The sequence below is a fragment of the Pseudorasbora parva genome, chromosome 6 (genome assembly GCF_024679245.1).
Source record: "Pseudorasbora parva isolate DD20220531a chromosome 6, ASM2467924v1, whole genome shotgun sequence".
NCBI lineage: Eukaryota > Metazoa > Chordata > Actinopteri > Cypriniformes > Gobionidae > Pseudorasbora > Pseudorasbora parva.
Window position 1 is genome coordinate 30,962,306 of NC_090177.1, and position 16,680 is coordinate 30,978,985.

The window sequence follows — 16,680 nt, forward strand, 5'->3', positions numbered from 1 at the left end:
GTAGGGTTCTCAGTGAGAGTGTAAAACCTCGAACCAGAGAGGCCTTTTATTGCTCGCCTGCGATAAAAACCCAGTCCGGTGAAAGCGCGAACAAACATCACTAGCCAAAGGGGCATCGCACCAAGTTAGGGAAAGGCCATCCCTGAAAAAAATGCTGTGAAACAGCCTTTGTTGTGTTACAACTTCTGCCTTTATCCACACCGTTGATAAATACATTAACTGAAGAAGGACCGTGGACATTTCCTATTGGAGAATTCCGCAGGGAAAAAGTGAGAATCCACAGATGCAGACATCATCCTTTAAGAACGTGCCATCTCGCTTCACTGAGCAGTTCAAGGGCATGCAGATAACTGCATATTGAATTAGGCATAGATTCTCTTTCAATGACACGCCATAAATTCGTAATGAAATGTGTCTCTCTATGGCACTCACAAACCGATAAAGACAAATAATTAGAAGGTAAGAATTTTGTCATATAATTTAGCTGTATCACAAAATAACTGTCAGCAATCATTTTGTTGCCTGCATCATGCTAAATATGAACATATATGTATTACAATTTGCACCCAAAAGTGGACCAAAAAACAATTTTTTTTCTCTATCTGAAGCTAAAGTAGCAACATTGAAAGCTCCTGTCTCTGTGTTTAGCGCAAAAGCCTGTGTGATTGCCACCGGCTCGCCGTGCGATACAGTCGTGCCGTGTACCAGCTGCTTTTTATGCGATTATCAAGTTAAGTGCCTCATAGAGTGTACAATATTGCACAACCTCACGAGTGTCCGAATTCGCACAGTGAACACCACTGTGAACGCCTTTTGCATGGAAAACAAAAAGTCATTAAAATCATGAACGGGTTCCATACGAAAAGCGACCAATGAGCACTCGTTTTATAATCACTGAAGCTGTCAATCGCTCCAGTTCAGTGCGATGTTTAGTTCTTGCTAGAGTTTAGATTATCTGCCCTACCCCGAGCCCGAACCTGACCCGAACCGGGCCGGGCACTTGATCAAGCGTTAGGGGGGGTTAGGGCTGAACGATATTCTGTTTTAACATCGACATCGCGATGTGCGTGTGCGATAGTCACATCGCCGGAACATGCGATGTGAAGGGTAGTAGCCCATGGTGTATTAAGAGAACAGTAGCACACAGTAAACACGAGTTTGTTGCTGGAGTGACATGAATGTTCCACGTGCCTGCACAGTGATTGGTTCACTGAGCCGCTGCTCACCGCTCACGGCCAAACATTCACTGCTAAAATGCACGACGAAGAGGATCCGAAGAGAAAGAAAAAAAAAGGTTTGTACCAGAAATCATATTCTTGGGACTATTTCGGCTACATAAAGGATGATGTTGACCAAAAAGAGGTACTGCATGGAGTGTCTTGTGGCCACAAAACAAGAAAACCCCACCAATTTGTCTGATCACTTAAAACGGCACCACAAAGATCTTTACGGCGAATACAAAGCAGGGCTCGACATAAACGCTTGTCCGGGACATGTGGGTGTTTTGAAGGACAAGTTAAAGAGAATTTTACTTGACTGACGGACAAGAGCCTGATTAAAACAAAAAATAACTAGCGAATCACCAAAATGCAAGAATGATTGTGCATTAATTTAGTGTAAGTGGCGATTGATTGTGGATAATAATATATAATGAACTGATGATAATAAGGTCGCGCTGTTCACGCTCGTGCAGCCTCTCGAGGAGAAATCACAACACTAGAGCGTTTTCCTGAATACCATCACGACTGTAAATGACACTGATTTCATATGACTGATTTCATATTCACTTAGTCACTTAAATTTTAGATGCAACATTTTGTGTTGTTGTTCTATTTCAGCAGTGAAAATCGTTCACAGCAGACCCGTAACACGTCTCACTCATAGCAACAAGTGTGAACGATTCAGCATTTGAATGAATCGTTTGAATGAATCGTTTGAATGAACAACTCAGTGACTCACTCATTAAGACTGTCACCTGCTGCCACCTACTGGAGGTTTAGTTTCATGTTTGCGCATACTTTCCAGCATTTCTTAATATCACGAAATGGTAATTAATGACTTTATCCTGGATTGATGGCTCTCAATATCGCAATATATATCGTTGGGGAAAAAATATTGCAATGTAATTTTTTTCCAATATCGTGCAGCCCTAGTGGGTTTTTTTTTTAATCATTACTTTATTAGTCTAATTGAGTGGCAAAACCTATGCTATAATCAGAAATAATATATATTTTTAGCAAAGTAAGAACTAATATTACAACTAAGAAACAAACGTGTAGGCTACCAAGTTGCACAAGTCAGGATTAGTGTAAAAATGTTCGTTAAACTCACAGCTCGTGAAGTGATGAAGCAGTATTCTGAACAAAAACGCTCCAAGTCATGAGCTGCTCGCGTGAACACGGCACTTTGCTTAATTAAATATTTTCATTTCGAATTGTTTAGTTTAAAAAGTGGACATTTCAAGCGTTCTATACGCATATTTCTCATTTCTGTGAGGCAAGTAGCCTGCTGAGTTTCAGTTTATTCATGAGAGCGCTCCAGTTCATGAGCAATGAAAGCGATCACTCGCTCGATCAGTCCCATCACTCATCACGATTATAGTCTGCTATTTGCTTCTTATTTATTATATCCAGGCAATTGACCGAAGAAACCTTAAGATACAAGAAAATTAAGATACAATTTAAACAAAATGAAAGAAATGCTTTCAACAAAACAAAACTTAAACTAACATTAAACTAAACATAACCACCAAAATAATTTCTGACCCACTCGCATCTTTGCACTTATCATAAACATAATGAAATATATAAATAATATTATAATATTTAAACATAAATATGAAGAAAAAAAAACACTGTTTAATGGCATACAACAAAGTAAGCTACAGATAAATGTCTGAGCTGGATTTGATCGAACATCATTTTACCGGTGAGCGGTTCATGAGCGCGTGCCTGCGGATTATTGAGCCGAGTCAAGTCAAGTCAACTTTATTTATATAACACTTTTACAATGACAATTGTTTCAAAGCAGCTTGACAGTGTTAAACAGGAAAATATTGCAACAAAATTTGATTCAGCTCTACAGTCACTCTGGAGAAAACAGCAATGTTATTAACTTATTGCAGTTTATTAATGTTGGTTTTAACATGAGTCCACTGCGCTGCGCTTGGCTCATTCTCGTCCCGTCAGAACGCCCACGTAAAAATGGTCGGGTTTAAATCGGGATTGGGCTCATAATTACATTTAATGTGTCGGGCCGGCTGGGCTCGGACACAACCTGCACAGGCTGAGGTAGGGTCGGGCTTGATTTTTAACCTGATCTAAGCTCTAGTTCTTGATAAAATTCCTGTTTTAATCCATGAAGCTGTATACACGGCACAATGAGAGGGTTTATGAGCATGCAGATAGGTGGACAGGAACTAAGTACATTTACGGCCACTTTATATTAGGTGGCCTTAACTACTATGTACTTACATCAAAAATAAGTACAATGTACTTACTGTGTTGAAATTGTATTGCAAAACACTTTTGCTGATATTGAGGTGGATACGGGTAGAGTTAGGGACAGGTGTGGTGATGTGGGTAAATTTAAGGGTAGGGTTAGGTGTAAGGGAAGTGCCAACTGTGTAATTACACATGTAACTACAGAAATGTATTACAGATGATTTACATGCAGGTATTTTTGAAAATGTAAGTACAATGTAAAAACATGTATATACACAATAAGTACATTGTATCAAATGATTAATTACAATGTTAGTACATAGTAGTTAAGGCCACCTAATATAAAGTGGGTCCCATTTACTCGAGTACCGTACTTAAGTTCACTTTTTGAGTATCTGTACTTTACTTGAGTATTATTTTATCTGGAAACGTATGCCTTTAAGTGCAGTACATTTGGAAGACAAATATCATACTTTTCTATTCCACTACATTTCTCTACAAAGTCAAAAGTTGTTTCTGTAGCAGCTTTTAAAGTCAGTGGATGATTTTTTTCTTCTTTAAAAGATGTTTGGGTTTTTGCAGAAAGCCTATAAGGAATCACTCTTGTTGGGTCACGTGAAGTTCAATGATTTGCCTAGCCTGCCAAGCCAGACCCACATCAAGATGTTTGGTCTGGAAACTCACCATTGACAGGGCTCAATCCGAGGGGCGGGATAAACGGTTGTCTTTCAAACTCCCTCTGCACGCAATTGGATAGCGCTACACCAACCAGAGCAACGTGAAGCGGAGCTAGTTGATAGTTTAAACATTCGCCGTATCCGGTCGGCAAAACTCATCTTCCCTTTTTAAGAATTACTTCAGTGCCGTTCCTTGTTCTTTTCTCAGAAAAAAGCTCCAAGTCTTCCAGAGTTCGCGGTCAAAGCTGATTTGGAAAACCGCCATTCTCCAGCTTCTGTGTTTACTAGAAGCACGCAAGCACAACTCTGCCATCATTATGTTAAGCCCCGCCCACCGACTCTAAAAGACGATGTGATTGGCCTGACCAGAGTTGGTTTTTACAGCTCAGAATTGTATTGAGATTTGCTAGATGACACTCGCGGCAGATTAGATTTTCTGCCGCTAGGGTGCGTCTAGATATCTAGGCTATGATTTCCCAGCATTTTTTGAACACTGATTTATAGTTTATAGCAAAATGGAAGAAGACAGATGTCAAAATGTTCATTATGTATTTATGTTCATTATGTAAATGTTCATTATAATATTCACATGGCTTAAGTGAACGTAAACAGTTGGGAGAATATCAGATGTGTATCAGTGTATATGATTTTTACGTTCGGCCTTAAAGTGACAGTAGCTTTGTAAAGGGCTTTGTAACTTGTATACAAGTATTTCAATTAGTTTAAGTTAGTCATATGCTATTATGTCAGATGGAGCATCACTGACTGGTTTAAACCATAATGGCATAGTGTGCATTAACAATAATAAAATAATGCGTCGTTGACATAAAAAAGGAAATTTACTTTTGAAACTTAAGTACTTTGAAAACAAATACTTTTACTTACTTACTTTTTTAAAAATCAGTTTTTACAACTTTCTCTTGTAACAGAGTAGTATTTGACCAGTATTACTTTTACTTTTACTCAAGTAAAGAAGTCCACCTCTGATGAACTCCAGCATTTTGAGCAGCAGTGAGCAGATTCTGACTAAAGGAATACACTACATATGACTTGAGACTGAACAGATTTTAGAACACTAGCATACACTTTCTGGCATTGTAAATGGTTCCAGAGAAAACTGTGATTCATTCACTGAGGTTCCCACACTTTTCCAGACCGCTCCCCGAATGCAACAAACTCACAGAAACATGCACCTACTTGCAAGGATGTGCTCTAAAATCGGCTCAAAACATCAAACGATTTTGATATCCTCTGACTGGATGAATCATGGTTTAAAGCTAAAAACAAAAATCTGACTGTGCCAATGATACACTGCGTGGCTTTCTGCTAAATCTGTCAACTTCGACTGCCCAAAATCTGCAGAATAGCTCTGATTTTTGTGAACTAGCAGAGACTTATCCAGACTGTAAATTGGGACAAAAGTCATGTAGTGTTTTTCAGACTTCCAGGGGTAGTTCACCCAAAAATAAAAATGTACTCACCCTCAAGCCATCTTAAGTGTATATGGCATTATTTGTTCAGAGAAAAATACAAACAGACTTATATTAAAAGTGTCCTGGCTAATCTAAGCTTAATAATGGTAGTGAATGGCAGCCCAAAATTTAAAGACCAAAAAAGTGCATCCATCCATTATGAATGTAATCCACACGGCTCCATTGGGGTTAATAAAGGCCTTCTAAAGTGAAGCGATGGGTTTGATGGGTTTTGTAAGAAAATCTTTACATTACAAATCTACAGTAAAAAAAATACAGTAAAATATCTAGCTTCCGGCAGACCAATTTCCGTATTCTTATGAACTTATGAACCTTGCAGTTCAAAATGCTTATGCTACATACAACGTCATTGTCATTCACTGCCATTATAAAGTTTGGAAGAGCCAGGATATGTTTTGACATAAATCAGATTGTATTCGTCTGAAAGAAGAATGTCATATACACCTAGAATGGCTTAGAGAGTAAATCTTGGGGTAATTTTAATATTTGGGTGAACACGATTGGGATCATTTCACAAATTGAAAGCAATGAGTTGGTACTCAGTAACCTACTTCTGAATTATATCAATATTATATTATATTATTGTGCCACTTGTAAGTGTTGTGGGTTAAATGTGACTGTTTTTGCTTCTGAAATTGAGTATTTCTGGGCTATAGGATGATTTATTTAACTTACAAGAGGGCTGTTGAGTCAATTACTCCTTGCACATTTTCATCATTCCGATGTAGTCAAACCGTGTTACAGCAACCAAAATGTGTTTACTAACCCTCCACAATTGTCACTGTCACAAAGCTCCTTTAAAAACCTTCCCGTTGACACAATGACAGACTCTCAGTCTGACACACTGATTGAGGCCTGTTTTATGAACCCATCTCTAAAGACAGGGAACTGACAGCAAAAAGCTATACAACGTTGAGGTAAAGAGATTTTCTACAAAGAAGGGTGCTTCTTCTAAAGTTCTGTTGCCATGGTGACACAAACACGAACTGAGAAAGTGGCCATTGAATAAAAAAATACAAATTTAGCAAGTAAGTATCCTCCTGACAACTGACATTAAAGGTTAATCCGTTGGGTCTCCTTCTTTTTTAATTCTCGCAATAAAGTAAACCAAGCTTCAGATATTAGAATTGCTTGTGACTTAATGAGCTCATTAAGGGAATCTTATAAGCAATGTGAACATAAGGACCTAAACAACTGTGCAGCATTGCAGCTTTTTACCACAGAAGATGTAAATTTATCATGCCAAGAAACCTAAAATAGTAACACAGGGATGAATTTCAAAGTACTTACTATAGCTAACGCTGGAAATCTACATATAAGCCTATGATTTCGAAAGTATGATGGTTTGAGGTAAATAAGCCGCATCTGAGGATGTCTGCATCTTAGACCGAATTGTACATAGATTAGTCCTTGTCAGGCACAGCAAGGCGCAATGGCAGAAAGCCTGGAGTAACGAAATGCTCATTTACTGATTAAACTAATTTTTTAGAATGGCAGTCAAAGTAGCCAACTCAATTCAACTCAAATGATTGAGTCTTTCTTTTGGCCAGCCTCATTCACTTATCAATACGTCCTTCCCACTTACCTCACCGACTCAACAGTCTCAGCAATGGCTGAGATGTATTGCTAGACTGTGAGATCAAATGGACTTTGTAATGAGCATATAGTCAGACAGACTCATTAGGGGTATGCAAATTAATTTTTTTGCTTTCAGAAAACACCTGTCCACGCTGACAGTGACACATTGAGAGACAGATTTTCCATCTCTCTCTGAATAAGCCGCGTAAGTCTTGATCAGTTTGATTCTTTAACCGCGATAATATTACACTAAAACGCTTTAGCTCAAATTTACTAATGCTCCTATTTTTTTCTGAACAAAATGTGAGGTGCTTACAATACTCGCCTGAGCAAAACTCACAGTCAGGCCATTTATGCGTGGATGCTAACATGTTCATGTGGTTAGGCGGTCGCTTACTGACTGCAGTCAAAAGAGCCCACTATCAAGCAATGTTGTTGTAGTAATATTTATGTATTATTATGGTAACACTTTACAATAAGTTCCCATTTGTTAACATTAGTAAATGCATTAGCGCTTACCGCACTAACTGGGACTTCTCACAGCACTTGCATATTGTAGCCCTATTCCTGATTTGATTGCTTCTATTGTTCTCCTCATTTGTAAGTCGCTTTGGATAAAAGCGTCTGATAAATGTTTAAAGTGCCCCATTATGGTTTTTTGAATATTCCCTTTCATGCAGTGTGTAATAAAGCTGTTTGTGAATGTAAACGTTCTGCAAAGTTGTAAAGTCGAAAGTCTACGAAAAATAAAGATATTGTCTCCTAAAAGAAAGATTTGACTCTGAACTGCCTAAATGAGTCATTTGTGTTTCGAATCTCGCTGCGTGACAGTCCTACATCACTAGAAAAGATATCTGCATTATGCCCACCTACGACTGCTTCTCAAATCTCACAGTTCAACGCAGGATTCACAAGACCCTTGCTCATAAAGATGGGTCAGTACTCTTTAATTATATATATATATATATATATATATATTCATTGAAAGACTGCTAAGCAACTATTAGCTAAAACGGTGTCTATTAATGCATTGAGTAAAGATAAAGGATGGAGCTAGATATGTTTTGCTAACTTTAATCTTACATCAGTCATTAACGTTAGTGCTCAGCTAACATATGTGCTGTTATTGATCCAGTTCCCGCATGTGCACTGCAATAAATTAGAAATATACACATGGGTTTGTTGATGGACACACTCATGTTAATGCTGATGGTGTGGAATTACAGTTGAAACATGTCATATGTACCTCAAAATGAGTAGTGTATCACTGAGAAATGTCCTGCTCAAGTCATCCTTTCAATGGAGATTCGGATCGAATAAATAGTTCTTCCAATGTTTCATCATCGGACATGCGATCAGATTGATATGGTAAAATGGACATCATTTTTACTGTCTTTACAGTGTGTACAATTGCAAAGCTTTAAGAAGCCTGTGGACAGAGCTGAAGTTCAGTCATGGTAATAATCGTTTAGTTTCTGATCTTCTGTAAATGTAAACTAGCTGTTACAACATAAAAATATGTTTTAAAGCGTTTATTATTGTTAGTTAGCAAAAAAAAAAAAAAATAGCTGTTCATTGTTTGTTCAAATAAGCTCACAGTGCAGAAACTTTAACACTTTACTTACATTTTTAACAATTAGCTGATGAAATCGCAATTTTGTCAAAAAGCAAAACCCTACGACAACTACAAATAATCTGGTGCCTTATTTAACGGTGTAGGGGGTGATTTAAGACCTAGCCTTCGGCTGGATCAGATTCAGAATGATAATCAAATAGATCAAGTAGATCAATTCAACACCAAAAGTCCTATAACTCTTCATAGGTTCGACATTTCATTCTGTTACGTTATGCAGTTTTGATTTATATGCTGTTAAATGTGTGATGATCATGTTCTCTAATCTGTGTGTAAACGCCTTCTCTCAGCTTCTTCTGGTCTTTGTAGATCTTCTTCCTTACTTGTATTTGGATGCTGTACCATTTCAGAAGATCCATAGCAGCGCCTTTTCCACCGTGTAATAGTATACCCTTAAATAGGGCACTGTTTGAGGGGACAGCCACTTGTAGTGGTGCCTGAAACCATAGTGGACGTTATATTGAGTGCACTCATTTAGTCCCACTGTGCACCACAATAACGAGTGTACAGCTGATGTATGCTCAACGGCTAAGAATACCCATAATGCACTGTGAGAGTCACTGAATGAACTCCCACGTCTCATCAGAAGATTGCGCCTTCAGCTGAATCATCCATCCATTTTCCAAACTGTGCTTTTTCAACGTAATACATGTTTTATTAAAGTGTTTTATTAAAGGTTTAGTTCACCCAAAAATGAAAATTCTGTCAATAATTACTCACTCTCATGTCGTTCGACACCCGTAAGACCGCCGTTCCTCTTCGGAACACTAATGAAGATATTTTTGTTGAAATCCGTTGGCTCAGAAAGGACTTCTTTGACACCAATGTCATTTCCTCTCTCAAGACCCATAAAAGGCACAAAGACCTAATGATCTGTCAAGAGTGATTCTACAATAATTTTATGAAGCGATGAGAATAGTTTTTGTGCGCAAAAACAGCAACAACTAAATAATGACTTGGGCAGACTATAGTGATGGGCAGATTTCCAAACAAAGATTCAAACGGTTATGAATCAGTTTAGCAATTCATGATTCGGATCACCAATGTCACATGATTTCAGCAGTTTGGCACATAATCCGAATCATGAATCAATACGTTGATTCATAACGTTTCGAAACTTTGCTATACAAGTCCTTTTTTCGTTTTTTTGCGCACAAAAACTGGAGCTGCCAGTTTAATACGTTTCAAATGATTATTAAACAGAAAGCACAAACAATACAAAATCTGAAACCCTTCCGGCGCACTCAGTGTCCGAATCCACTCACTTGTTTTCATTCACTCCTTCAGATGGACTAATGTAGGGAATAGTGAATGACGGTGTAGGGGGCAATTTCAAGCACAGTAATGGATTGGTGCAAAAACTTGTCAGTGGTAGGGAAAGAGTTAAGATATAAAGTCACACTATTGCATACAGTCACAATTACAAAAATTAAAGTCGCAATTGTACACCACTCTTAATCAAGCAATAGTTCAGAGATCATGTTTGTAGCACAAACGTGTAATTACACCCCAAAGTTTAATACTTGCGGTTATACGGGCAAAGTAGCAATTGATTGCCTTAAAAAGTACACTCTCAGAAAAAAAGGTGCAGTGCTGTCACTGGGGTGGTACCCTGAGGTACAAAGGTATAAAGGTACATCTTTGTACCTCACTAACCCCTAAATGTTACATATTAGTACCTTAAAAGGTACATATCAGTACTTTAAGAGTGTGTATTAGTACCTTAAAAGGTACATATCAGTACTTTAAGAGTGTGTATTAGTACCTTAAAAGATACATATCAGTACTTTAAGAGTGTGTATTAGTACCTTAAAGGTACATAGTAGTACCTTTTCAGTTTTGTACCTTAGGGTACCGCCCCAGTGACAGCACTGTAACTTTTTTTCTGACAGTGTACCGCTTATTATAGTTGGAGAAGAGGAGAGTAGTGATACAACAATAGCAGTGATGTTAATCTGAAAGGTCTGTGACTTTAGATTTCCATGGTAAATCATCATGATGGAAAACATATAAAGGTCTTTAAGCAAGACACGAAGGCAAAGCCAGATTCGATATTGAGAGAAGTAAAACTGCTTTTAGCTCAAAAGTATCAGTGCCTCCTGGAAGACATCCACACCTACCCCTTCATTTTCCACATAGTGTCCATTTAAAAGATGTCAGTGAACCCAATGAATGTGAAAGGGTGTCTGATGAAGCGGCATGAGAAAATTGCGCTGACTCACGGCAATCAGGCAGAGTCATGCTGTCACCCACAAGACCACAAAGCTTAACTGCCTTCTGAATAATTTACATTCTACTGTAAGATCAGGGCAGAACTTCATACATACCACTGACTCATATACAGGCAAATAAGCTCCCGTGGGAGGCTGCCCTCCTCCTGTGAACATCAAAACCTTCCCAAACCTTACACAAAGGCACAGGCACTCTTCTCTTGGGCACACAAGGCAATCGGGGCACTGTTAAACATTTTCTTCAGTTTGTCAGCCCTGGAGGCCGTAAGAGCACGCAGAACAGAGAGGACGGATCTTGCCAGGATATAGGGAGGAAAAAAGGCCACAAAAAGAGGCTTAAAGATGAGCACTTGTGTCATAGTGCAACATCCTGTCCATTTAGATGCCTCAGTCGGGGCGATTTGTTTTTTAGGGCAGCATAGCTGGATCGCCACAATGTACAGTCAGGGTTATTATAGTTAAATGAAAGTTAAACTAAAATCATACAAACACTTTCATTACTTACAATAAACATGAAAAGCTCATAGGCGGATTTTTTTTTTAAAAAATTATCTAAAATATCACAATTTTAAGTATTTGTTATTTTTTATGATTCTATGATTACATTTCTAAGTATTGCAGTTCACTTAGTGAAACAATTGAATTTGTTCTAGATCATATTTATGTTATGCAACATTTTCTTTTTTTTTAAAAGTGCTTTAGGCCCGTTCGAAATGTGCAATTGTGGTCTTGCAAAGGACCATCTGTGAAGTCTATGAGACAATAGTGTGTCCCATTTGTCATTTTATGATTCTGAACTGTTTCCACGAGCACACTGAAGCATCTTTTTGCCGGGTCCAAGCAGATGCAGGCTCTACGGCGGACTGATATACCTGACAGTTTGTGCAGCATTACGTGGCCAACATGTGGTGGCTAATGGACCGCAAGGGCTTTGGGTGGCATTTGAGACAGGCCCATTGACTATCTATGTTGCTATTGTACCTTTCGTTTCAGACTTAGCCTAAGGGGCCAGTTACACGACATCGCTTTTAACTAAAAACGTTTTATGCATTTTGGCTGTTCATTTACAGCTGCGTTTTGGCGGCCTGAAAATGCAAGCTTTTGAAAACGGTTTCAAAGTGCAAGTTTTTGAGAATTGTACTACGGTGGCCCAGTAGTGCAGCCGTACTAAATTAAACACCAACACAACAAAATCGCCACAACACAACGGAAACAAGGCACAACACAACGGAACTGCTCCCGACCACAAGGGGGCTCTCGGAGCGCAATAAAGTTAGTTTCCCTTGCCATTGCTCTATAGATTGGCCAGTCTTACAAAAATATAAACACTACAATCAGTTTTAAGTATGTAACCATTGTATATTGACATGAAATATCAATTCAAAATCACCTACATGCATTATAGCTGGTTATTTATACTCTTGAACGTTTTTATTCGCGATCACGGCGCTTGATGCCCAAGGGAACGTCTCTAGTGGCCAGTCAAGGAATTGCAGTTTAAGATATTATGTATTGGCTTCAACAGAAACTGGGGGAGGGGGCCACTTGGTCCAGATGGATCGGGCGGTTTGGGAGCCTGAAACCGCTTTTTTTTTTAACTGGGTCACAGACTGGATTAATCTGAAAACAACAACTTTGATTTTCGTGTGTACAGCCAATCCGTATATTTTGTGAAACGATGATGTCATCACCACACGTGTCAACCAAGCGGCAACCTCCCGCAGTTTCTTTTGAAGCCAATACGGAAGTAATGTAAACTGCAATTCCTCGACTGGCCACTAGGGACAGGCTCCAGAAGAGAGCAGAATCTCATTGAGCCCCATGTTAAAATTCCCAACTTTACAGCAGAAAAAAACATGTTTACAGCCTGGTACAAATTGTGGTTTTGGTCTATAAGGCTAATTTTGACCTTCATGACAACTGTGAGGGGGGTGAATTTTTGTATAACTCATCCGTTTTCATTATATAAAGCCTTAAAGTTCTGCATAATTAAGGGCGTGGTTACTTTGAGTGACAGGTGGATAGCCATTTATCCGCCCTCTATATGCATTGCGTCACCTAAGCTCCGCCCACATCCCGCCTTTTTGCCCATTTTCTGTTATCCGGGAGTGACATGGGATGACTCGCTCGCAAGATGGCAACACCCAGCTCGTCTCTACTTTAAGCTTCAGAACGGCTTATCGGAACAGCTACATGAACACTACGTCCATATTTTTTTAAAGTCTATGGTGTCAACCCTAGTCAAAGGCCCTGTCCCAAATGGCACCCTAAACCCTCGTGGTCTACCTACAAGTTTGCACTTTCATGACATAACGCCACTTTGACTGTCGGGAAGAAGTCTGCTGCGGAACCCGCACTAGTGTGGCCTCGACCCCAAAGAGACGCTCACGAGCACCCTTCTGAAACCTAAAATGACAAAATGGGACACCTTACAGCCTCGTTTCACAAGACCGCAAGTGCATAAAGTGTGCAAGTCTTCTCTGTGACAGAATTACAGTGCCACATACTGGTCTGGCATGTATACTACATAGTTTTGAGTCAGTTTCAGTTGTTTCGTTTGTACGTGACGGCAGGTTTACGCAATTTTTTTAGAACGAGGGGGAAGAAATTGGATAGGGAAAGCTCTTGCTTGGTGTAATTGTGGCCTTAGCTGCATTCCTACCAAATGTTTTGAAACAAATGCAGCACAGTGCAATACATGTCAGCATATTTTCATCAGGGGAAACTAACATTACATAGGAATGCTGAGAGCATGTTGGAGGCGTGTGTAGGATGGGATGGTTGCAGTTTGTCATTAATAGCACGCTGAGTTCAATTAGTCCAAACAACGCGGTACTGGAATAGCTTGCAGAATTTTTGCCACTTTGTATTGCTACAGCCTTGACATAATTTGTTTTTTGGCTAAATAGTAGTGCCTGCTGTTTATTATTGCTCATACTTAGGTTTTGTTTTTTGTATAAAAAAAAAAAAAAAACAAGGAACTAAACAAACCTCTAAAGTATACTTTGGCACATTACTCATCCAGCACAGTTTCTGCACAAGAATGACATCAAATCATGAGGCTTGTTGAAGAGAGGTGTGCAATTAACATTTTTACCCTTTCACACGTTTAAAATATTCTAGCTGAGCACCCAGTGTGAGTTTTTTTACCTGGCCATTATTTTAGAATGTAGGCAGTGCCTTATTATTTCAACGCCAACGCTTCAGGGATGTCTTAGAATAGATCTGCATGACCGATGTATCTTGTTATGTATCCCCAAATAGATGTAAACGAATATATTTTCTCTATAAACACCTTTATAATGATCATGTTAGATGATCTGTCAGTTAAAACAGGCAGTGGACATTGATAACACAATATCAGTAAACAACAACAGATAAATCCATCCACTTTTCCTGAAAGGCATGAAAGTAACTGGTAGAAGAATGCAGCTATAAGCTAACAATGTTCTGTAGCATGTGTTGCAAGAGCTATCTTTTGGAACTAACTGTAATTAAAAGCATAAAAAAAGCACATTTAAGGCGCTCTTCCTCTTGTGAAAGTTTTCAGACAGCTTTCAAAATGGCCACCAGACAGTGAAAACACATGGCTATCCATATCTCAGCATGCAATGGTCTGATTAGCTTGAAATTACATGAGGTGTATAGCAACAAACCCATCAATTGGTTAAGACATCGAGTAGGATGATACAAGCATTTATTTTTAAAAATCTGAGCTCAAAGATAGTAAGTGCGCTTAATGGGTAGCCTACTTGAGCTTAATATGTATGTTTACCCTATAATAAATGTCTGAAACCTAAAATATGTATAGTGTGTATAGGAAAACATTGAATAGTTGTGATACATTACAAATGCTGAGACATTCAAATGAGAAATTCCTAAGCAGGTTTGCTTTTCCCACAACCTAGAGAGAATGTGCAGTGATTATAGTCATTTCTGTGACTTCCCAGTAAGCATAGTACATCTCCAAAAGCTCTGAACATCTGCAAGACATCTCATTATTGTGTACAAAATCTAATAGCATATTTAACAAATATTCACTTGCTAAATTAAGAACATCTCCGTGTGTCTTTTTAACATCTGATTTAGACATCTCTGGGTGGCATAAAGAGTTTACTCATTTCCGTCACATGTCCACCACTATTTCTAAATGCTCCAAAATCCCCAAGCTTGAAACCCAACTAGACTTTGTCATCCAACTGATGAAGACCTTTGTATACTCAGCTGAGCCTCTTTAAACAAAACAAAGCAAAACAGTCTGGCTTGATTTGAACCGAGCTGTTACTGCTGTGTATTTAACAAAACACAATAGCCCAACAAATGCATAACAGGTACAGTTATTTTCTGAAATACTTTGGCAAATGTTAATTTTCCTCCCAGCGTGCTTCTTCGGCAAACTAACGCGGTGAGCACTGGAGCGTATGTACTCGCGCGCTCTCCATAAGTCTCAACAGCTTTCAGTTAATTGGCTTCTCGAGCCACACGACGCGCGCGCGGCTGCCCCCGGTGCCACACCCTCCTTTCATTAAACAGCCTTGACACCTCAGTTACATCTGAGTCACCAATAAGCCACATTTTAAATTAAAGTGAAGCTGCCCTTCCGCATTCAGACCGCGATAAATGTTATTCTGCGCGTGATACAATAACATTTGGGGGTTGGCCAACTACTCAATGGCTCAGGCCAACGTGGAAGAAGCACAGCACCTGAAAAAGCCTAATATTTATTAAGCTTTATGCACACAATACATAAGGGTATCAGCACTATCCGGTGCACTAGCTGACATGCCCGCGCCGCTCATGTACACGTATTGTTCAGCGTCTTTTCACTATCTTCTCTAATTTTTTTATGTTGATAAAATGACCACATGACCGAGAGCAGTAGCAATCCCTTGTTAAGCCATCGGCCTGCTGCATACAATGTTGAATGCCGTATTGTAATAAAAAATGTAAGCCTCGTCAAGAGGACATATGGACCGAGCCTGTTTCAACCTGTTTATAGTGCACACTCCACTGATAGTGAGCATACACCGGATGACATCGCAACAAAGAGCCCTACCTGTCTCTCCAGGTTTGACGCGCGGATTTCCGTCCAAATGCCGACCATTGAGGGCTTGCGAATGCCGCCGCCCTGCTGCTTCTATTCTCCGTCAAAGGATGGAGACTGTCCGAGAGGATGAATGAGCGGAGCAGCTGACAGAGGGGGGAGAGCGGGTTTCGGGTGGATGGATGAGAGGAGAAGAGAGAAGAGAAGAGGAGAGGAGAAGAGGAGGAGGAGGAGGAGGAGGAGGAGGAGAGGAGCGTAGGGGGCGTATGCGCGCTGGAATACAAGTCCTTCCTCACAGCTGAGAGAGAAGCGCCGAGCTGAACACGCGCCGATTTCATCATCACGGATGCGCTGTGAGCATCGATTCGCTTTATGATTCCATATAGCCTTCACTACCGCATTCCTGTAATTCTTAAGAAACAAGCAAGTAAATGTATGTAATTATATATTGTGAGAGGGCATAACACAGCAGAATATAATTTAATACTTTTTTGCTCCAATAAAGATATTTTCTAAAAGTCCACAATTACATTTTATATTGAAAATCAGTCATTTTGTGTGGTTTTCCCCCAAAATCAATG

General features: G+C 39.3%; 1 protein-coding gene across 8 annotated transcripts in view; it reads right to left on the reverse strand.

Annotated features, from left to right (window-relative positions):
* The window catches only part of si:dkey-178k16.1 (band 4.1-like protein 1), a 64,456-nt gene extending 48,054 nt beyond the window's left edge, over positions 1 to 16,402 (reverse strand). For 6 of the 8 annotated variants that reach the window (XM_067446664.1, XM_067446667.1, XM_067446666.1 and 3 more), the window contains exon 1: positions 16,112 to 16,402. The gene's annotated coding sequence lies outside the window, so the exon portion shown is untranslated. The remainder of the gene's footprint in view (positions 1 to 16,111) is intronic. The other 2 variants (XM_067446669.1, XM_067446668.1) reach the window with 1 other exon arrangement.
* Positions 16,403 to 16,680: the final 278 nt, after the last annotated feature.